Genomic DNA, 25460 nt, shown 5'->3' on the forward strand with positions numbered 1-25460 from the left:
TTCTCTTTAGCTTATCCATACTCTGTCTACCTTGAAGAAAGTAGAATTAAGTGGAATTAAGTGCTCTCCTTAATTCTCCTTTATAGGATGGAGTGCATTTAACCTACCTGCTCAGGAGAGACAGTGGTAACAAGTCTCTCTTCTCCACATTGCTTGAATGAAACCAGGTCTTGAGTCACCAGGGCTCAAAAAAGTTCAATGGGCTAATAGACAATCCCAGCTGAACCTTGGCAGACCTTCCTACCAAACCTCAGGGGTTACAGTTTTTGTAATTCAACCCCAAAGGCATTTATGAACAGCAATAGTGAAAGTGCTTGCCTGTGGCATAAAGCCAAGACCCTATTAGAAGTCTCTCAGAAGTGCCTGGCAGCAGATATAAAGACTGCAAAAGGACGATTACAGTCTGTCAATTGAATAATCTACACAGGAGTATGCATTTAGTTTTCTTGATTGCAGATATAAATTCAAATGACCCTAAATTTAGACTCTCTGGCAAATGCCATCTATGTATGTGAGATAAATGCTGAAAAGACACTGGGGATGCTTATAATCATCACAACTATTCTGGGCTAGAAACTAATACTTTCTCCCCACCCATGGTCATTTAGGTCTACAGATACTTTTGAGTCAGCCACATAAGTAAGAAATAACAGTGATAGAAGAGATGACTGATTCAGAACGGCCTGAAGTGGTAGTAAATAGACTTCTCCTCCACAGTTATGGTGAGTAACAGTTTGTCTGGAGTACACCTCTCGTTGTTACCCTGTCCTGTGATTAAGTTCAGCAGAAAAAAACAAGAACCCAATCCAAGCGTAATGTAAATGCCCCAGACGATCTATGATTGAGGATTAGGTCACCCTTTCCAATGAAGGACAAATCTGTGAAAGTGCTTGGAAAGTGATGTAGAATAAATAGTATGTCTATGGAATATGTAGAAGAAGGTGCTTATAAATACTATAAGCTGCAGAATACTACAGCTGCAGAAATGAGAATTGTAATATGCTTCAATCCTGTTTTTAAGGATGTGTTTGTGCATGTAAAAGCAATATTAGGCACATCTTTTTGATTTTACCTCGATTTCTTCTCTTCAAGATTTATTATTACTATTTACGTTTACTTGTGTCACTTTGTGTGTGTACATGAGTATGCAGATATCTGTGGAAGCAAAAAAGAGCATTGGATACCTTGCAGCTGGAGTTCCAAGAACTTGTGAGCTGCTCAACCTGGGTTTTTTGAACTGAACTTTAGTGATGTGGGATTCCCCTCTTTATGCTGTGAATAGCATTGATTAAAAAAAAAGAAATTAATATTTAGGAGTTAGCCAATAAGAAACTAGAGCTAATGGGCCATGCAGTGATTTAAATAATATAGTTTCTGTGTGATTATTTTGGAACTAAGCAGCCTGCTAACACTTTATTCTCCTAAAAGAGTGGTTCACTGAATTGCTGAGATCTCTTCAGTTATCCCTTTATTTCTTTACTATGCAATATATTCTCATTGAGGTGATATAAGTGACTAAAATTTTTAAATTGTGTTATCATGTTTAAGATATTTAATACTAAGAATTCCTTGATGGAATTGGCTGTTGTAAGAGTTACTTCTGTCTATGTGTTGCTTTTATTGGTTAATGTATTTAAAAAAATGTCTTGGCATGTAATAAGGCAACAGAGCTAGGCAGGAAGAACTAAAGTGAATGCTGGGAGAAAGAAGGAGGACTCAGGGAGAAGCCATGGAGCTGCCAAAAGGAGACACTCAGAACTTTACCCACAGCCATGGGGTAATATACAGATGAATATAAATGGGTTAAATTCAGATGTAAGAGTTAGCCAATAAGAAGCTAGAGCTAATGGGCCAAGCAGTGATTTAATTAATACAATTTCTGTGTGATTCTTTTGGTTCTAAGCTAACCAGGCAGCCAGGAATCAATAAATGGCTCTCTTTCCTCCAATAAATTGATGCCAACATGGTGGACTAAATCCACATAAAACCTAAAAGGGCTTAAAAAGGAATTATAAACACAAAAATACAGATTTTAACACAGCTTCTTTTTAGTTGCTGGCAGCATGCTGCAGCTCCTTTAAGAGAGGTTTTCCTGACTCAGCGGTAGCAGAAAAGCCACATCATTTTGAAATGGTGGCTTTCTGGGCCATGCTGCCAGCACAACCTCTGGCTCTTTCAGGAGATGGAGTTTTCCAATAGGGTTTGTGAGCAGTGTGCTGAGGCTTGCTTGCTGGCAATGTGGACTGGCTGTGTGCCTGAAAGTGGGGCGGTGTGTGTGGCTCTCTCAGAGGTGTGAGCAGATTCACCATGCTGGACTGGGTGGGGCAAGCAGGAAGTACCATATTTGACCTAGTAATTCCACAGCTTAAGATTTAAGAAGCACTTATCATTTTAAGAAGCACTCCTGGACAGTAAATAGTTACAGATACACAGGACAGATTCAGACATAGAAGACCTCTAAATGTGTTACAGTGTTGGATAAATGTATGTAGGCTTGGAAGAAAGAAGAAAAGGAGTATAGAGTTGGAAAAGAAGTAAATGGTTTTTTTCAAAAAGGAGTAAAGTCTTTAAAGAGACAGAGTACAGACAGTCATAAATTAAAGGAGTAAAGATAATAAAGTAAATATTAAAAAGTAATAGAGTAAAACAAGCCACGTAAAAATGAAATATGCACAGTTAAGATTATGTATATTATTGTGTCTTCTTTGAATTTTTTGACTGTGAAGGAGCTAAGTACACAGAGATTTCATTTTTGGACTTCAAAGTCAAACCAACATAAAGGTATCTTGATTCCAAAGTTTGAGTCTAAGAATATATTGCTTTGGAAAAGAGGTTCTTCTTTTCTTTCCACAGAGAATGAGAGCCTGTGGATTCATTCCAGGGTAATATGGTCTGATAGATCGCAGCCCCCCAAGAGGTTGCTGTGAGCTCTTTCAAAGAATTACTTCACCCAATCAACAGCAGGAAGAAGTTTGGACAGAACTGCCCCCATATTCCCAAATATTGTTTGTAAATGTTTCTTTACATTTAAAGGTGGATATGCTACAGAGATTTGCATTGGTATGGATCATGGTTTATTGATACATATTCAAGGTTAATTTTGTTATACTGTGTCTATGGTAATGGAAACTTTTTCTGGGTATAATAACCTGGTCTGGCATCTGTTTTCTCTATTAGCACATATATCCAGGTCCTTCTGGCTGTTAGAGTCTCCATTGAGGAGACAGATGCAGTTCCAGCAGGGCTTCCTTTATATGTTAGTTAGTCTTTTCTCCACAGCTTTTAATATTCTTTCTTTGTTCTGTTCACTTATTTGCTGTTGTTGTTTTCATGTTTATATGCACAGAAACTATTTTCTGGTTCAATCTAATAGGTGGTCTGCATACTACTTATGTCTTTATAGGCATCTCCTTCTTTAGCTTGGGAGATTTCTATGATTTTATTAAAAATATTTTCCATGACTTTGATTTTTGTTTCTTCTACTTTCTATATTCCTATTAGTTTTAGATATGGTCTTCTCATAGTATCCTAGAGTTCCTGATTTTTTTTTGTACTAGTTTTTCCATTACACATTTTCTTTGACAAATTATTATGTCCATTGTTTTCTATTATATCCTCGGTGCCTGAGATTCTCTCTTTCATCTCTTATATTCTATTGGTGAAGCTTGCTTGCATGGTTTCTATTTAAGACTCTAAATTATTAATTATCAGGAATTCCTCAGTTTGGGGATTAGTTTTTAATTCTATTTCCATTTTTGGTTTTGGATAGTTTTATTCATTTCCTTAATTGTTGTTTGCAATTGCCTGGATTCATTTAAGAGATTTATTCATTTCCTATTGAAAGACCCCTAACATCTGCATACAGGCTGTATTAAAATCTTTCTTTAGTCCTCAGCTGTGTTGGAATACTCAGTTCTTACTGTGGTAGATTGATGGGCTTTGGTGGAGATATGTAGTCCTAACTGCTATTGATTGTGTATCTATACTGGTCTAGGCATCTGAGTTGGGATGATATAAATCTAAGTGTTAATATTTGATTTTGCTTTTGTTGGTTAGATGTTTTGTTCTTTTGTTTGTGTCCTGTCTAGATTTTAGGAGAGTGTTATAGTTTTGTGTTGCCTGATAGGCAAATTTTCTGTAAACCTGTCTCTCTTGCCTACTCAGCTGGTGTGTTTCCAGGGAGTGTTTGCTGGTGTTAAAGATGGAGATAATGTGATGAATTGGGGGTGGGGTTGCGAAGATTCTTGTGATCTCTTGGTGATGGGGTCAGAGCAGAAAGGGAAGCCACAGCAGGTGATCTGTTACAGAACTGGGGATGAAACTAGAGGTAACAGAAGGAGAGGTGAAGATCTACTGTCAGCTTACCTGCTTTCTTATGTAATTATGTCTTAATTAAAATTTCAAAAATGAGGAAAAGAAACAAAAAGAAAATGAGCCCAGAAATGCATTTAATGGAGAGAAATAATAAAGGTTAGAATAGTTGACATAAATCTATACTTAGAAGACTCTAGCTTGTACCAGAAACTCTTTGTTATGATCAATACTTTCAGCAAAATTGAAATACATGCAAAAATTTAAAAAAAACGTAAACAATGAATTGCTTTTCTATATACTAACAATTGATTTTCCCCATTGGAAAATTACTCCATTTATAATACATTTATAAACATAGAATACCTAGTAATATACTGAACCACTGTAAAAACATAAAAATTAGAGAAAAATGAAGAAGACATTAGAAGATGGCAAGATTGTTAATGTTTGTGGATTGGCAGAATTAATATTTTACAAATAGTTATATTGCCACAAGCAATCTACAGATTCAATTCATTCATCATCTGGATTAGAAAAAAGTCTAAACTTTATATGAAAACATGAATAAACCCAAATATCTAAAGCAATCTTTAGTAACATCATAATATTCAATTCAAAATTATACTGTAGAACTATAATGACAAAAAAATGTGTGGAACTGGCATAAAAGAGATGTAATAGTTAGAAAATGGGAACAACTTAGATATTCATCAAAAGATGAAAAGTTACATAATGAAGCATATACAGAATTAAATTATGTTTGTTAGAAGCATTTGCAGATAAAAGCATGACAATTGATATCATGTAAAGTGAAACAAGTCAGACCTGGAAAAATAAACATCATGTTTTTTCTTGTGTACAAAATATAGGCTTAGTTTTATGAGAGTGTGTCTTTGTGTGTTTGTGTGTTTGTGTGTGTGTGTGTGTGCGTGTGAGAATGAGAGAGAGAAAGAAAGGGAAAAGGGTGAGGGAGACAGGGAGAAAGAGAGTGTTTTCATAAAATTAGAAAGAGAATCATGATTGAAGGGTTCAAATATCTTAGAGAAAATGAGGAAGGGAAAAGAGAAGACAATATCATACATGTGACAAAAGCAGAAGAAACAGGGGGTTAGCAAGAAGGACAGGGAGAGAGAGTAGTAGGGGAGGAAGGAAACAATTTGGAATGAAGTATGCTGATATGGATGTAAGTAAATGTTATAATGAAACCAACGACATTTCAATACTAACTTAAAACTATAGCAAAAATATAAATACCCTCTGGTCTTCCTGTCTCTTTTCAGTGGTGCATACTGCTTGATCTTCATCTAGGTTTGCTTTTTTTATCTCTTTATGCTCTAAAATAAAGCATATTCATTCTATCATTTACCTGACATTTATTAGTAACTTACTATATATATGAGCAAGGGAGACTCTTAGATCTTAATTTTTACTCTATAAGAAACATGTTTTGGAAATGTGGGAGGCAGTGACCCCACTATATCCTAGATACAAGTTTTCTCTGGTCTCCATCAAAATGTAATTCCCTGTGGAATGGGGAACTTTCATTTCTCATCTTGCTTGGTTCTGTCTTCATCTGTTGCCTCATTTCTCTCGCTTTTTTTGGATTTCTTTCTGGAGTTTCCATCCTATGGGTAACAAACTCCTCTGCTCCTCTGTAGCATTCATTTCTCCAGCAGATAACTTGTCTTTTTGGGTTTAATTAATATTTATTTTTGGCCTACAGTATTATGTTTTCATGAACATGAATGAGAACAGTTGTTTTCCTGGACCAGGAGGTTGCAACTAATGATTCTGAGGTAGCTTTGGATCCTGTAAGTTTGCCGTCATTGAGGTTACTGGGTCTAAAACTGTTTTACCATATACTTGTGTTCTGGATTATATAATTTCTACTAGCTACCGCTACATACTCACTATAAATCATATCTATATCTACAGGTTTCCTTTATTTCCTGTGAATTGTTAACTCTGCAGATTACTGTCCTGTTGAGGCTTACACCTCTTGATTCTTCAAAACTAAGGTTTGCATGTCATTTCTCAAGGATCTATTAAACATAGACATTGATTTTAGAGAGGCATCAGGATCATAAAATTTAACAGACAGTATAGAGATTGTTCACATATCTTCAACCCTAGGCATGAACAACTTCTGTCATTACCAACCTTCTCCCAACAGTGATCCTCTTTTTATAACTGATGAACCCTCATTGACTCAATGCCAACACCTAGTGTTGTAACCACTTGTTGGTTCCTGGCTGCTTAGCCCCAATCACACAGAAACTATATTAGTTAAATCACTGCTTGGTCCATTAGCTCTAGCTTCTTATTAGCTAACTCTTACATATTAATTTAACCAATCTCTATTAATCTGTGTATTGCCATCTGGTTGTGGCTTACCAGGTAAAGTTCTAGCATCTGTCTCTAGCAGGGCTACATGGCTTCTCTCTGAGTCCGCCCTTCTTTCTTTCAGCATTCAGTTTAGTTTTTCCCACCTAGATAAGTTCTGCCCTGCTATAGGTCCAAAGTAGTTTCTTTATTCATTAATGGCAGTCAGTACATACAGAGGAGAATCCCACATCAACCTAACTCACAGTTTACATTAATGGTTTATTCTTGACATTGTATTTCAATACCTTTATATTTTAGCATCTTCTTGAGCTCACCCCTCACCTCTATGTCCACCTCCCAAAATGGACTCACTCTTCTCTGCCTACTACCGCAACTTTGACTCTACTGTGATGTGCTGTTCATAATTCTTCACATATTTATGCTTTAAATTCTCACTACTGTTGTGTACTCTCTTCAACTTTAAAGATTTTTCCACCAAGGATTTACTTTCCTTACCCCACTTCTCTAAATATCTAGAAACTTTGCAAATTATTCATTCTATTCTTTCTGAATTTTTCAATTTTTCAGCCTCTTTTCTGAAACAGTTGGAAGGGATGCCATACCATGTAGATTGATGACACTATAGATTCCTGCTTTCAGGTTCAACTTAACTGTATGTTCTTTTTGGTACTGCATGTAATTGTTCATGTTTGAAATTGTCAGTTAAATGTTGGTGATCCTACACGGATCCATTAATAAATGCACAGCTTCACTCAGCTTGTTCTTCTGTTCGCTATAAATAAAGTCATATGACTGATTCACTTCCTAATTTCTTTCTTCCTCCTATATTTCTCTTTAATTCCTTTTGATCAATTTCATAACATGTGTCTAGTTATTAACCTCTTTTTCTTTGGTCATCAATAATCTAAAGTTTTATTTCCCCTAAAGCTAAACATATTTACAAATTCAAATATGCTAAAATACACTGTGATGTGTGCATAAAAAATATTGCACATAAAAAAATATGATGCAGAATTTCACATGTGGAGCAATGTCAGTTTTAGTGCAATGTCTGAAAGGAATCACACCAACATTTATATTTCATAATCCCTGGTGATAGGATCCTGACGATTTGATTTTGTTCTTTGCTTTCTTCTTCCAGTTATTCTACAAGTCATGAGTGCTGTCTTGCTGTTTTTCAGACAGACATGTTTTGTCCAAAAACACATTTCAATGGCATAATGATATATTTAGTTTTTTTTTCCATTTTTAATTTTATTTTATTGATTTGATGTTATGTTGTTAAGCACATGTTAATACCTTATATCTCTTTCATTTCAATTCCTTCCACAGTCCTACTAAGCTTTGGATCCACCCTCCCATTTGCACTGAAAGTCTTTATAAAGTCTAGATGGGACTGTAAATTTTATCATTTTGAACTTCCATGGCACATTCAAGTCCAGGTATCCCCCTTGTCTATAGAACTAACTCTCCCTTTCCTTTCACACCTTTGTCCATATCTCCACTGTGGCATACTCTTCCTCCTCTCACTCTTTAAATGCTGTTTCTATTTTCATGGGTTTTCTATTTAGTCATTAGCTGCCTGTTTTTCTCATTTGGCCCTCTGAGGCCTATACCATCCAATACCCAAAGACAAATTGATTGTTCTAATAACCTCCAGGTTTATTTCTGTTCTAAATAGTTTTCAAGTTTAAAAGACATTACTACCACTCCTGTTCAGTTCCCAATGTAGAATATGTTAAGTAGAATAGTTTTCATTATAATCTATTGGGAATAATATATAATCATGGAATTATATCAAAAAGGCATGTTTTCTTTTTCTTTTCTTTTTTTTCAAGATCATGTTTCTCTGTGTAGCCCTGACTGCCCTGCAGATTAGAGTGGCCTTAAATTCAGAGATCCCTCCTGCCTCTGTCTCTAAAGTTTGGGAATTAAGAGTGTGCATCACCTCAGCCCTGTCAAAGATGCATATTTTCGTATTTGATCTTGCAATATTGCATATAGTAGGTTTTATATTTCAATAAAGCTGTAAATAAAAATAAAAGAATGCAAAGAACACAACAAAAAAGATCCCACATTTTAAACTAATACTTGAACACATAATTATTATGACAGATGCTGTAGATAACTAATTATTATATTGGCCACATATGATCTTACAGTGAGTGAACATCATCCTAATGTATCTTGAGAAAATTTACAGATGGTAATAAAGTAGTCTCTCTGTCTGTCTCTGTTTTTCTCTCCCCTCTCAAAGGTGCCAAAGAGCATCAGGAAATTTAAATAACGTATAGGCACTTCCTTGGAAAATGTTTAAAACATAAACAAGGACAGAGAAGTGTTGGTGTATCAGTGTCTTGTTGACATGAGGATGCAGTCAGACTCCACCTTTATACTGCTAACTCTTTAAGATGAGTGTGTGTTAGCAACTCAACGACTTTCAGAGCTGGAGATTCTGAGAAAAGGTTTGGCCTAGGATATTTGGTGAATTCTGAGTATTTTTTTCCTCTATTCAAATTTGATTTTTTCTGAGAAGGAATTGATAATAAAACATTGCAGATGTGTGCATATGGAGACAGGGCCTTTCTGTTGTAGCAGAACGAACACCCCAATTCCATTATTGAAACAAAGTCTGGGGCTTTAAAAGTTTTTACTTGAGAAGAAACAGGATAATTATATTATCAGGAACAAGAATTAACAGACCTTTGAAAAACATAGGAGATATAATTCCTGAGGTTTTTACATGTAGCAGGGTTGTTCCTCCCCTTTCTTTTTCCTCTTCTTTTTTCCAGGTGAGGAGTGAGCCACTCTGGTTCCTCTCTGCACCAGAGAAACTGCTGTAACCTGTGCAGACCCAGGGATTCCTGACATCTTAGGTACAAAGGACCTTGTGAGCATTCAGTTCTCCAACATGTATTTCTTGTGATGTGGTGAGACTACACCTAGATTGGTGGATAAATGTTGCTTAAAAACTAGATTTTGTTATTTGCTCTGTTGTTCACTAAATGGGTAATCTTTGGCAAATATTTTAACTCCCTGGGTCTGGTTTCCTTCCTCAGAAGGAAAATGGAAGACAGCTGTTATTTTTCCTAACTTTGTTCAAGGGCTGGGGTTCGTTCTAAAATATTGACATTTTCTTTCTACATACTCTTCTTCTACATATATAATTCACTTAAGAAACCATTATGTAAACGTTTAGAAAGACAATATTAAGACTTGTTACAATTTTAGAATGAAACTAAAAGACAACAAGCTTTTTTTTCCTTTTTTTTTTGTTTGTCCCATTAGATTCTTTTGGAAGTAAGTGTATAAGTAATGAATAAAACATCTAACTTCATATTTGTGCAGATGCAAATAAAATCAGGCATTTCATAGCTGGCTGAAGCAAGAATTTCTATTCTAAGACTTTTTTCTTCACTTACACTGTTGCTCGCAAAAGGCAAAAGGGACATTTCCCATCCATGGTTAGTCATAGATTGTTTTGGGGGAGGGAGGAGACAGAAATGCATCTTCAAACTCTGAAAAACTTCATAGCCAGGTACATGAGGTAGCTGATATTCTGAGGGCATTGATGGAGATTTAAGGGGAGCCCCAGGACAGTCTTTGATGCAGGCTGGAGTAGTTTGGAAAGCCCAGACTGCTTCTGACTCTGAAGGGTAGGTGTTTTACATTTCTCATCTTGGGAAACTGCTCCAGCCAACCAGCCAACTTTTGGAAGTTTCTCCCACTTCACAGCTCCAAAAAAGATAGGACAGTGGAATTAATAAGAGTGAGAACATGCTGTCTGTCACTGGAATTAATAATATTTAAAGGAATTTGAGCAGTTTGTTACAATATGCCTTTGCGCTACTGATATTTGCTCATTATACTAATTTTTAAGCATTGTTTGATTACATTCAAAATTTCAACTTACATTTAAAAGAAATTTGAATCTCAAAGGAAAGTCCTAACACTTCCTTTATCCTACATTTTAATATCTGGGATCATATCATGCTGAAGACAGAGATTATGATGAAATACACCCCAGCGTGTTGCGACAATTGCGAGTGATAGACTAATGTTAAGTATTTTTTTTTAAGTAAAGAGAAGGATCTAAAAAGATATTTTAAAAGAAATAGCAAGGGGAGTAGGGAAGCCTGCTGCACCAGCTATATCCTGTGTGGTTTGCAAGTTATCTGTTAACGTGGTTGGACAGCAATTCATTAGAGCCGGTGCCCAGTGTACCCTGCGCGTCTCATTTTCAAACAATAACGTGTGGGTGTGAGAGGATGCCTAGGAGAGCAGAAGGGCTCTGTGTCAATCAAAGCTAATCACTGGGACAGGCACAGGGCTTTTGTTGGCCTCCATGCTCTGAGCTGTGCTTCCACATCTGTGTTTGAAGAGATTAGAGAGGTGCTTCACACAAGAACTGTATTAGTGGAAGCTCATCGGGATAAACCATGAAGAAGTTGAGTGCCAAAGGGGTAGGCATGACAAGTCGGAGATGGAAACTGTGGAGGGCTCCATTCTCCCTGCTTCCTTCCCCGCTTGGTGCTGGGATCTGCTCACTGGAGGGCACTACCAGGTGCCATGTTCTTAAAATCCCCTAGCAGAAATGCAACAGCTCAGCCAAAAAACCTGATGCCAATGTTTTCAGTGACATGTTTGTGACTTTTTGGCAAAGAGCTCCGGTTTTATTTGAAGTGCTTCGTAGAAAACAGATTAGCCCAAGCGAGTAACTGAGTGGGATTTTAGGACGAAGATGGGGAGGAATAAAAATTTAAAGAGATCACAGCAAAAAAAAAAAAAAAAAAAAAAAAAAAAGAACATTCAAGGCCCCTCCTAGTTGTCAGCACTCTTTCCCCTGCCTGAAGGCCATACATGGGCAAATAAATTATGAGTGACAAGTATTTGAACCAATAAAGAGGGCACTATATTTTATATGCAGTAAATTTAATTCCAGATTGTGTCTCACCCCAGCAGGGTGACATGTTTATTGCCAGTGAAAGATGAAAGCTGTGGGAGGTAGAGACCCGCGTCAGCACTTCTAGTGGGCACCCGCAAAATGAAGATTTGACAGACCGGAGGCCTAGCCCTTGAAATGAAATGCCAGATCAAATTTTACCCCAAAGGGGTCAGATGTACTGTCGTGGCCCTCAGTTCGCAACACCAGCCAAATAAAGGAGCCCAGTTCTGCAGAATGTAGAAGAGAAGAGGACACTCGGAAGTTGTGTTCACGGGTCCTCCTGCAGCCGCACAGGGCGTGCAGGAATGAGAGGGTGTCTCGGGGAGGATGTGTAGGAGGATGCAAAGCGCTGCTGCTGCCTCTGTGGGACTCTAAGTGTCGTTTTAAAAATCTATTAAACAGATCGAAATGTAGAAGTGAGTCTAAATTGATCTGCTCAGCTCTCAATTTCATCAGACAAGCGCTCAGCTCAGGTGTTCAATTTATTGAACCATAACCCTCTTTTAAACAGTCAACACCAACACACAATAAATATGCTCAGCAAGTACGATATCCACATTCACAACTCTTTGTTTTGAAAATTATATATGGGGCAGTTGTCTGGGAATTACATCTGCGATCCATGGCTTGTCCGTGGCATAGTGGGGTATGGGCATGTTTCTGGATACTGTTAAGAAGGGAACACATAGAAATGAACACTGTTTATCATCACAAAATTAATCTCAAAACTCCCACTGAAAACACTTGATGGAATTTATGTTATTTATAATGGCTTCTTTTTATCTAAAAGGTAAGAAAGAGAAAGAGCAGCAGAAGAAAGGTAAAAGGGCAGGAGAAAATGGAGAAAGAGAGAAAAGGAGAGATAGAGGAAAGTACAATGAAAGTTTTGTTATAATTCCTGTAATAACACTCATAATTCACACAACAGGATAGCCAATTGCTCCTCTCTACATTACAAAACAGGTTTTAGGAGTCTAGTATCAAATAATGGATTGGACGAGCCAACTGCTTTCAAACTCATTTATGCAGACATAGTAGCATCAACACTTGAATCAATCAGATGGGTTAACAATTTAATCATTTCCTTTCACTGACCCTGTCTTGTAGTACTGACAGTAAAATATACTGAATGCTTAGCTTCACATAAGTGTATTTTTAAATGTTTCTAATTGCTCAGTGTTATAAAAATGAAGGCGATATGACATATGGATGGTAGTATTTCAGAATTACTTCCCCTTACTTATGACTTCCTCCAAATACCTTCTCTTGATATTATCAATGAAGTTATATAGAAAGTATTTATTCTTACCCCCCCATGGAGATCATGTAATCTGAGTGATTTACTAGATCCCTCTCACTGACCTTTGGAGGACTTGTTTCTGGTTAAGAGTTCTAAAACAAAAGGGGATTTTCAGAAGCTAGCTTCCTCTAGGTGGTACCTGAAGATAAAGATCATCTTTGACATAAATAAAATCAAAATAGATAGGAAAGAGCTCTCTATTACTCATTTATGCATGTGACAAGGTTGAACTTCCCACTGCACAAAATATGTATAAAGTTTTTGTTGGAAGTTGTTTTATAGCACTTTTATACATGGATGAAAGGTCTGGGTCTTCGGTACATAAATGGAAGAATGCACAGTGAATACTGATGTGCATTTGGTTTTGCTCCTGTCCTTGAATACTAGCTGTTCAACAGTCTTGCCATCATGACTTCTCTACTGAAATCTCAAATCCTGAGTACAAATACACCCTTCTTTCCATACGTTATTTTTATTGGGTACTTCTTCATAGCAATATAAAAAGTGGCTAATACAATGTGAGTTTTAATTTTATTCTCTTTAATAGCCTTTTTATTTTATTTTATTTTTAAATAAAGTAAGTTATCTTTTTCCATTTTACATACCAATTCCAGTTCCCACTCTCTTCCCTCTTCCCATTCCCTCTACTTTGCCCTTTCACTCAGAGAGGGTAAAGCCCATTGATTTGAGGAAGGTTCAAGGCCCTCCCTATTAAATCTAGGCTGAGCAAAGTATCCATTCAAAGAGACTGGGTTCCAAAATGCCAGTATAAGTAATAGGGATAAATCCTGGTGCCACTGCCAGAAGCCCTGCCATCTCTACAGCCATACACTGTCACCCCAATTCAGAGGGTGTAGTTTGTTCCTGTGCTGGTTCCTTCTCTGTCTGACTGGAGTTGGTGAGCCCTTATGGGGCTGGCAAGAAACCTGGCACTAGAGAAATTCCCAGGAATCCACAAGGATGACCCCAGCTAAGACCCTAAGCAGTAGTAGAGAGGCTGCCCGAATTGGCCTTGTCCTGTAGTCAGATGGATGAATATCTTAAACGTCACCATGGAACCTTCATCTATCACTGATAGAAATAGAGGCAGAGACCCACAGCAGAGCACTTAGCTGAGCTCTCAAAGTCCATCTGAAGAGTGGGAGGAATGAGAATATGAGCAAAGAGGTCAAGACCATGATAGGGACACCTACTGAAACAGTTTATTTGAGCCAATAGCAGCTCTCTTCTAGTCTTTTATCCTTAAAGCCCAGAATCTTGAGAGGTAATTAATACCTTTCTTTAAATTTCTTAATCACATACCTGCTTCCCAAATATAACCAATGACAGCATTCAGACACTTTGAACTCAGACATTTAGTGTGTCTGTCCTTTTTTTTTTTTTTGTAACATGGATTCTTAGGAGCTATTTCATTTTTAGTCCTCTATAAATGCCTAGAAAACAATAGTTATCTAATAATTGGATTGTTGCAATTTGTTATGACCAATGACTCCTGGTTTTGCTCTGAAAATCTGTTCCTTTATCTAGAAGATAATTTTACATCTCCTTCACTTCCTTTTGGTCGCATTTGCCATACATAGTTTTTCCAACTCTCCATCCATACGACTAGGATTTAAGGTTTCCTTCTGCCAGAAACTTCCCTCAAGGACCTATACAAGTCAAGAAGAGAGAATTCATAGATACTGGGGCATCTGTGTCAGTTATGCCTAGTGGAATTCTGTGTATCTCAGATAATTTAAGATTACAGCTTTGACTAGTACCAAAACCAATTTATAATTCTCTGAAATTGTGCTAATAAATGCCACATGAATATTTGAGCGTTGAAGCTTCAGCCATCCTCTCAGATCCAGTTTAAATGTTGATTTTCACCTTCTATCTCACAACCAGTTCACCACATGAGTTACTCCAGTGATCTTCAGCCCTTGTGAAATTATTTCCTCTGTGACGTGAGCTGCATACTGTCAGATATGATGACTATACATATTACAAATGTCCTGATAAAAGGGGGGAACGTGAGCTACTGGAAGAAGGAAACACATGTTTTGCTTCATCAAACACTGAGGATCTAACTAGGCATGTGTGTTTGCTCAATGGTAGAGCACCAGATCATCGTGTGTAAAGGTCTAGTTTCAACCTTCATTAGCAGGGAGAAAAATCCTAGAATAATAGAGTTGAGGATGAACTGATGATCTAGAACTTTCTGGTTTTTCAAGTGCTGGGACATGAAAGTGGATTTGGCTTCTAGCTCATGTATATAGTCATAAGGAGTTGAGAATAGTCATCAGAAGAGAAGAATCACAGTGCAAACAGGAATGAGAGTCTCCCTACGTTTGTGTGTGTGTGTGTTTCTTATGCACACATGTACATATGAGAATACTGTGTATTCCCTTAAGTATAACTGCTTATGTGTTCATGTGCTTGTTGGAGCTGTAGCTGTGGGTCATCACCCAATTGGAGTTGATGTGGAAAGTAGAGGACAAGCCACAGGTATCAACCATCACTTTCCAATTTCCATGTTGATAGGTTTCTTGGTCACTGCCTTAGTCAGGCTAGCTAGATAGTGTGCACCTGCTGAGTCTCATGCCTCTGCCTCTCAACTTCCTCCAGAGGTGTACTGAGATTGCCAGTGCCTGCACTACTGCGTCCAGATTTATCTGCAAGGAACATATAAGTGGTGGATACCAATTGAGAAAGTAGAAAAGCAAATGGCACTCAGTTACATTCTCTTCACATGAATGAAGTGATCACAGGGAAGTCTTCAGCTTTGGGATTTTATAGGATATATTTCTTGCCGCGAAGACATTACTTATGTGGAAGCCTGTACAGTTTAATTTAGTACTGATTACAAATGAGGCAGTTTTGAACTACATTTATATGAAGGATGACTGTGTTGGTACTAAAGATATAAATATGAGAACAATTTGTTACTATAGTCTTAAAGCATGCATTTTATAGCAACGTCGAGTGAAACTATGGCCTGGGTTATCAAAGTCCATGTACGCTTACACTGCTGAAACGTCTTGAGTTTTTGGTCCATGCTCTTCTCGCATAGAATGTCTTAACATCTAGTTTCGTGACGTGGTGGGGATTCATACTTTACAATGTACAATTAGTTATAAAAGTGAAAGATGGGTTGGTGAGCAAATATTATAAATGGCTGAGATGCACCTTCCTTTGCAAACATTCAAAGCACCTGCCAATGAACATTTCGTCAACATTTGCTTCATCTCTAGTCACATGTACACAGATGATCAGAGCGGCATACACCACCTCCCAGGAAAATCCTCATTTTTCTTCAGAGCACAAGTGTTAGAGAAAACTATAAATAGACAAATAACTTTTCTATAGCAAGGGGCCCTTCCCCTCTTGTCCCTGATCAATTCCATTTGAATAAAATATCTATACTTATATCAAATGATGGAGACTTCTTCCCAGTACAGATTGGACAATCTCCCCAGACCTCTGTCCACAGCACTTCACACCAGTGCACTGCAGTTCTTACACTTTGTGTGTGAGGGGAATCACTATGTCTAGACAAAGAAAGCAGACAGAGGTCGTGTCCTCCAGTCCACTGCATAAAAGTTCACCCAAGGACTTGGATGTCACAAAAGAATGCACCTTTGAAATTACACGTTGAAGCAATACTACACAATTATGTTAATAGCAACTGATAGGCACGATGTTATTTTGTTTATAGCCAGAACAAATATTTTCACATTTGATGAGGCATAACTCCGGATTGATGTTAATGAACCAGGAAGCTAATTGTGGTGTGTATGTGCGGAGACGGGATGGAGGCAAGTCTGCTCTGGGACTGCCTGACACGATCTCATAAGAAACAGCTGCTAAACTCTCGAAATTCTCCAAGCTGCTTGTTATATTCAGCCACTATTATAAACTAATGAAAATACAGCAACACAATCCAATGTTAAATTAAAAGGAAAGGTATTTCCCTATACTTGTTACTTTTGACCTTATCACATTTTACTTCTATCTACACTCTTGATGTTACTGCCATCTATATGATGTAACAGACTAAGGAACTATGTGGGTGTTCCTGTTTGCTCCTATTGGAATTCAGGAATGTCACCCTGGTTTCTTGGAGTTAGCATATATTATAAGAAAATGAGAATTAAGCATTTATCATTAACCTGGCTAGAAAGACTATTTTGAAGAGCACTTACAACTGCTTGTGTGTTCTCAGACTGCTGAGTGAAATAAGAATTTGATATAGGCATCCTCCTGAACATTAACATTCATCAGGCGATGAAAGGAGACAAGAGACAGAGACATAGACCCACATTGGAGCACCAGACTGAAATCTCAAGGTCCAAATCAGGAGCAGAAGGAGAGAGAGCACGAGCAAAGAACTCAGGACCTCGAGGGGTGCACCCACACACTGAGACAATAAGGATGTTCTATCGGGAACTCACCAAGGCCAGCTGGCCTGGGTCTGAAAAATGCCCCGGATAAAACCGGTCTCGCTGAACATAGCAGACAATGAGGACTACTGAGACCTCAAGAACAATGGCAATGGGTTTTTGATCCTACTGCACCTATTGGTTTTGTGGGAGCCTAGGCAGTTTGGATGCTCACCTTACTAGACCTGGATGGAGGTGGGTGGTCCTTGGACTTCCCAAGGGCAGGAAACCCTGATAGCTCTTTGGGCTTACGAGGGAGGGGGACTCGATTGGGGGAGGGGGAAGGAAAGGGGAGGCGGCAGTGGGGAAGAGACAGAAATCTTTAATAAATAAATATAAAAAAAGAATTTGATCAGAGCTAGGCAGAGGTGACACACTCCTTTAATCCCAGCGCTTGGGAGGCAGAGGCAGGCAGATCTCTGTGAGTTCAAGGCCAGCCTGGTCTACAAGAGTTAGTTGCAGGTCAGGCTCCATAAAACTACAGGGAAACCCTGTCTCAAAAAAAAAAAAAAAAAAAAGAATTTTCTCAAAGGCAGTTTTACACAAAGTTTAAATGTATCTACTCAGGACTTACATTAATGGGCAGAGTTGCTATGATGTTCCTAATAGAGATTGTTTACTGTCATTGCAAAAAAATGTTTCATCCTCAAATTATGCTGTATGGGCCCACTTTCTAAAAACATACTAAAGAACTTAGTCTCCAAGCCTGCCATCTCAACTGTTTTCGCACATTAATACTTCATCTAGAATATTCAATAGTAAGAGGAGTTAGTTTTTTTGGATATATATATATATATGTATATATATCTTAGAATATATATATTCTCATTCTAAATGGTGTTTTAGAACCTTGCTAAATAAAATATAAACTTAGTCAGACCTAGCATAATTGAGCATCCAATTGGCACAACCAGGGAACTCTGGCCTCCACTTTTCCTAACCTTCATAAACTTCTTGTTTGCTCTTTTTCTCAAATAGAAAGGTGCACTAAGAAAAAGGAACAAATCTAAAAATTGGGGTGGGGTGTTGTAAACAGCCATTTTCTTCATGGGAGTTGTTTTATGTTAGTGCTATTCACTTAAAGCCAGGTGATATGATTTTGACATAATTTCTTATCGAGGATTTGAACTCACTAAAGGTGCCTAAAATAATTTTCTTTATAATTGGGTTCCTATGTGTGCATGAGGTCAACTAAATTATAATAATGATTGCAATTAAGTACAATAAATAATCATAAAACATCCATGGTGATACACGTATTAGGTATACTATATACCACGTATATTTTTGATAAACATGTAGCAAATACTTATTTGTTTCAATGTATATTCATATAAGAGTAGGTACATTCAGTGTAGTACGGCTGTGGGTGTACACATATGTTCCAATGGAACTGGCATGGAATGTAAGTCGATGCTCATCAATCATGAAGCAATGTTAATGTCAGGCTAAAGCCAGCATTTTTCTTACAGTAAACATTGTATAAACCAAGCAAGTGCTTATTTAATGAAATCAGTATTTCTATTATAGTCCACACTATTTTATAATTTTATGCTACAAGAAGCTAGTAGCTCTTGTAAGTCAACAAAATTTCTTTCTCTGCTTGAATAAATTGCTTTGTTAAGAATGTCATAAGAGTTTGGTGTTTTCTAAGCACAGGGTACTTGTTCACAATGTTTAAATTTCACAATTAGGGGATACAGCTACTTTGAGTACCGAATTCCTTATGTCACAATATCAAGCAATTACTTTCAGCTACATCATTGAATTTCAACTGCCTGAGGTGTTCCTTGTGCTCCAGATCAAGTCAAATTAAGGATGTGTATACTAGTAAGAACCAGATATGTCAAAGAAGAAGAAAAAAAAAAAAACCAGAATGGGGAGATTATCCTTGTAATGTCTCATTAAGCAACTTTCATTAGGAAAGAAAAAAAATCATTGATGCTAACCCATGTTTGAACTTAACATATACAATTGAAAATGCTACATACAATGTTTTTATAAGTAACCTGTACTTTCCATAGTCATTCTTTGATACATGACAAGTATCATCTTGAATTATATGTGAACTGATTCACAAAAGTCATTCAGCAAATTAATGTAGTTTTGGAAAATTAACAGGAAAGTAGGCATGCTGCCAAATGTCTAATGACAAATTGAAGGGTTTGTAGATGTGTCTGTCTATTTTCAGTATTAGAAGTGTTTTCAAAACAAGACACACTGAAAATGGTGCTGGCGTGACAGGAAATACAGTCATTATGCAATTTTAATTGACAAATAATTCTATTTTTATGTGAGTAAATTCACCTAGCCAATAGCCGCATTATCATCTATCATCTTCTGGTTTCCCTTCCCATTTCATGCACTCTGTAATTTTGATGAATTTGATCAAATGTGTCTGGCAGCATAGCTGAAGCTGGCAAGTCAAGGGAAGAACACAATGCATTGGAGGGAGGGAATAAGTGAGAGGATGGTGATTTGTCACACGGATGGAGACTGTCTTTAGTGTTACCTGTTGTGCAGATATTATTATCCTCCATTTATCTTCCAGGCTGAATATTCAGATTGTGATGTGTCCCATTCTTTCAATGAGGTGCCAAGCGTCTCTCCAGTTCAGTTCAGGTATGAGAGGTGTATATGTGTGGGGGTAGAGACTGGAAAAAAATGGGAAAGCTTTATCGATCTACATATAATTAATCTTCGGATGTTAGCTTTAAAGTCCAGCATAATAGCCTCAGTGTATACCCTTCACATAAGGAGCAGCTGAAATGTAAAATGATCACAAATATGAACATACTCTAGTTAAGGGCAGGTATTCCAGCGGCAGCATTAAATATAAATACAGTCGACTATTGACATAATGTAGTAAGGTTCCCTTGCTATTAAAAGGCTTTGTTCTAAAGCATATCTGAGTACACAATGAGATGATGAACACAGTGCATCACATAGCTAAATTTAATATATGCAGGGGTATGGTGTTTGCAATGCATGCATTTCAGCAGGTCCCATTAGTGCGCCTTTCCCCTCCAGTGAAAACAGAATGAACCACAGCCCCTTCTGGTTTGCATAAAGCAAACAAAATTAGATTTGCTTTGCTGAATTGAAACCCGCTTGGGATTGTGAGCCTCTCTCGGGGACAAATTACTTCAAACAATCCCTTTGTACCATAACAAAATCAAAAAATTCAGGCCAATCAACATGGCTCAAAACCCTTAACACAAGAATTAATAACACAACCTAGTCTATGTTATTGCCTCCGTGCTGCAGCTCCGTGTTTTAATGCAATTACACGTATTTGCCGTCCACATGTTAAGTAAGCTTGCATATGTTAGCTAATGTGACATAAAACAACTTTCCTAATTTTACCATTGCTACAAACATAGTTCCCCCTGGAATAAGATCCAAATGTTGGACAAGTAGGAACTCTAACGTTATTAAATTAAATCTATTTTTTTAGCCCCCAGATGAATGACTATAGACAAAGTGTCAAATGCTTCTTCAGATAGGTGCAGAGACTGTTTGACAATGAGATTAGTCTATTAAGAATATTGCTTAATGGAATCTTATTTACTTGTTATGTCCCGACTTGAAGGCCCATTGCTCTGCTGAAGACAGGGGAAGGTGACTAGAAAAAGAGTAACCCTTAAGTAGGGTATCTGGGCTAAAGATGACTCAAACTCACCAGTATGAGTTAGAATCAAGGCGATGTATCCTCCTACTGCTTTTAAAATGTTACAGGACAGGAGAGATGGCTCCATGGCAAAGAGAATTTACTCAAAAGTGCCTCTAACTCTGACTCCAGGGAATGTGATGTTTTCTTCTGGTCTCCACGAGAACCCATGTTAATATGTGTCTATAACCCCTACATACATATAAGTACGAGTAAATCTAAATTGTTAGTGTGTGAAAAACTCAACAGAGGTTAATACAACTAAATCCAAATAAGTTTTGTTTCTTTTCAGAATGGATATTCAGGACATGCTTTTTAAAATAATGTAAGAGCAAAAATTTTAGAGCTCAGACGATCTTGATCTTTTGAGATCAAAAGCTGCTAGTCTATCACAGACACAATGCCAACTTCAGGAAAGAGTAAGGTTTAAATTATTTAGATTTCAAGGAATTCTTGGTTGAATGTTAAGATGCAGATAATTATAACACATTTGAATGTTGGTAAGGAAGAGTTGAAAAGGATGATTACACATGTGTTCTTAGCTGTAGAGTAGTAAGATCATTGGGCAAAGTAACTCATCAATAATGTGGTTCAAAATTTTTCAATTTTTCAAAAGGCTGTTTGGATTCATTGTTTGTTATTGAATTACTGAGTAGATGAATACATTTGATTGACAAACCACCCACTTCCCAAAAGCGTTGTGTATTTAATAAAAATTTCTAACACACACACTCATACAAATTAAATTTTTTGCATTGAAAAAAATTCCTTTTTCATACAATATACCTTGACCACAGTTTCCCTATCTCCACCCTCCCAGTCTCCCTCCCATCTTCCATCTCCCCCAGATTCACTTCCCCTCCATTTCCCTGCAAAAATGAACATGCCTCCCAGAGATGAGACATCCAAATATAGCAAAACAAGATATAAGAAGGCAAGATAAAAGCCCTCATATTGAGCCTGGAAAAGGCAACCCAATAGGAGTAAAAGAGTCCCTAGAACAAAAAAAAAATGTCAGAGACACCCCCACTCTCACTGTTAGGAGTCCCATAAAGTACCAAGCTAACAGTCATAACATCTATACAGAGGACTTAGTGCAGATCACGCAGGCCCTATTCTTGTCACTTCAGTCTCTGTAAGCCCACATGAGCCCTGCTTGGGTGATTCAGTGGTACATGTTCTTCTAGCATCCTCTATCCCCTGTGAGCCCTACAGTCTTTATTCCTCCTCTTCAAAATTCTCCATGCTCTTCGGGAAGGGACCTGATGAAGACCTCCAATTTAGACTCTCCCTGCATGTCTGACTGTGGGTCTCTGTGTCTGTTCGCATCTGCTGCTGGAAAAGACTCTCTAATTATGACTGGACAAGGCACTGATCTATGAGTATAGCAGAATATCACTAGAAGTCATTCAATGACTTTTTATTATTATATATCTACTGTTAAGTACCAGATTCTCAATAATGTTGAAAATTCATTAAAAATTGTTATACACCATGTCTCAAATAAGGTGTTTACCAATAACATCATTTAAACCTGCAACTTTTTTAATGCATAGGTGCTCAATTTTTATACAGTTATTATTATAATCAGGCCATGCTTGATCGTTAAATCAAATGAATCGATATTCCCTGATAAAGTCCTCTTGATCATTCACTTAAATTGAAGTCACTTATACAATATACAAAGTATCTAAACAGAAGAAAAAATGAAAGAAAAAGATAGTAATATTAATAGTTAATCCTGAAATATAGTTATTAATTAAAATATAGCTAATATTAAATAAAATGTACTTAATATTAACATAGCATTTCTGAGCACTAACATGAGTCTGTGTATGTTATATGTACATATGTATGTATGTTATATGTATATGATATACACTTAAATGAACTTTTATCCTTTACCCATCTTCAGTAAACCTATTTTAGTGTAGGTGAAGGTCAGGAAATCAGAATCAAGGTCAGTGGATCACATTGACATTCTGTTTTGAAAGGCTTTTCTTCAGTCCTTCAAGAATGCCAATTCTCTTAAAAAATAAGAGATGATGTCATTATTCTAGTTTTATTCATAAGACTTCGGAATTCAAACCACCTCAGTTTTCTGCTATTTTTGCTTTCTATTATTTAGGTCTTCTATAAAATTCTTGGATCAGTTCCCAATCTATTGTGATTATAATTTGATTTGTATACCCTCATCTTTCTCAGAGGTACTTTAAAATCTCAGATAAAAGGAAAATGAATTAGTTGTATGCACATGCTACAGCAGCGAGAGCAAGACTGTAAGATCAGTAGGCTAAGTTCAGCTGCATAAGAATAATTAAATGATCTTACACCTGCCCTCTCTCCTTGCTCCTTTGACTCAGAAAAAAAATAATCATTCTTTTGTCCTCCAACTTTACTTCAGTGCTCCACTTATTTCTAGTCGGAGTGCAAAATGAAAAATTGAGCATTCTATCTCCCTTTTCTACGAGTTGTAACAGTGATTACATCCATTAACTCTTAGACTTTTGGTTCCTCTTGCTCAAAATTAAAGATGCTTTCCATTGATATATTTTCCTACTTTATAAGGTTGACTCCATTGAAAGCATATGGTGTATCAAACGTCTCTCCAGCATTTTCTTGTTCATCTTATCCTTCATTGACTCCCTTGTAAATGCTCAGTGACATAAACGGAGATTAGGAGCCCAACAAAGGTAAATAAAGGAATATCTTCCCAGAATTACTAGCTCTCAGCTCCTTCTTTCCTGTTTCTGAAAACCAAAAATATATGATGATCTAGTTGTGTTGGGAAAGAGCAGAGGAACTTGTTGGACACACACAGACTACAGCCTAAACATTAAGATTTTGCAGCTCACCAATATTGTTAATGTCCTGGCAACATGATATAGAATCAGGAGAGATACAGTGGCTCGAAGGCCCAACCAGGCTAACCTTTATTGGAATTTCCACATGGAATGGGTTGGTGCCTTTAATTCCAATGCTTTAGAGGAAGGGCAAGATGAATCTTTGTGAGTTAGAGGCATTCCTGATCTACACAGGGAAGCCAGGGCTACATAATGAGATCCATTGTTACCCTGAATAGTAAATATTTGATCTTAGTAGCATATTTGATCTTAGTAGCATATGAGTACAGTAGGAATGATGATACTCATGCTGAATATGAGTACTACAAGGCCTAAGAGGAAAATCTCAGGATTATAGAAGAAAATTATGATATTATATTCAGTTATTATACAATATACATGGCCCAAAATTCAGAAAAAAAAGAGCATAATCAATAAACAGTATTTCTAATCATTAATATCTTCCACAGTTTAATCAAAAAATATTCCCTAAACTGTCATAGTAGACTTGTATTTCAACTCAAATTAGTTTATCAAACAATTTTCAACAGTCTAATTAAATATAATCAAATTAATTAAAAATTTTTAGACATAGAAGAGATGAACATCCAAAAAATAACATTGTGAAAGAAAATCAAAACAACTAACTAAACTCTTACTCAGTACAAAGTATATTCAGAGTTAAAAAAAACTTAACAAATATTCACTTTACTTTTTATGAAATAAGGCTAACATTTTACTCTTTTTGGTGGCTCTTTTAATTTAAGTCTTTGGGAGTTTCTCACATTATATTGTTATCAGATTAGCCCATCCCCAAACTCTTTCAAGATACACCCCCTTCTCTGTCCAACATTTTGTCTTTCCAAAGAGATCATTGAAACAAATTTATGTTGCCAAAATAGTATTAAATGCATAGTCTTTTAGTGGAGAATGATTGACATAACAGATAGGAGAAATGTTGACATCATCCTGCAGCCTCTCTCACCATCTTGCTTTAAAGCTGAACACCAACAGCAATAGAAATGGCAGAAAACCAACAAATTCATAGAAGCTGAGCAACTTACTACTGAATGAAAATTGGGTCAAGAGAAAAAAATCAATAATGTAACTACAGACTTTTTAGAATTTAATAGGAATGAAAACACAACATATTCAAATCTGCGGGACATATGGAGTCAGTTCTAAGAGGAAATTCACAGCACTAAAACTGGTGAGATCTTATACTGACCACTTAATATAATACTTGATAGCCCTAGAAATCAAGGAAAAATATCAAAAATGAGTAGATGGGAAAAATAAAGGAATTCAGGTCTAATATTAACGGAAGAAAGAAACAAAACAAAACTAAAGAACTGGTTAAACAAATCGTTGGAAAAATCAACAAGACTGTCAAATCTTTAGCCAAATAGATAAAAACAGATTGAAGATCCAAATGAATAAAATTAGTTATGAAAAGAGATACATTACAACAGACAAAAGGACATTCCAATAATCATAAGAACTTATTTTAAAAATATGTATCCTACTCAACTTAAAAAGGTAAAATATATAGGTAAATAGATCCTTATGATGTATATGATCTGACAAAATGAAGTTGGGTGTATAGGAAGATGAGGGTATG

Source organism: Alexandromys fortis, unplaced genomic scaffold (genome assembly GCF_014885135.2).
Source record: "Alexandromys fortis isolate MF-2015 unplaced genomic scaffold, M_Fortis_MF-2015_v1.1 scaffold_2_1_26212458, whole genome shotgun sequence".
Taxonomy (NCBI): Eukaryota; Metazoa; Chordata; class Mammalia; order Rodentia; family Cricetidae; genus Alexandromys; species Alexandromys fortis.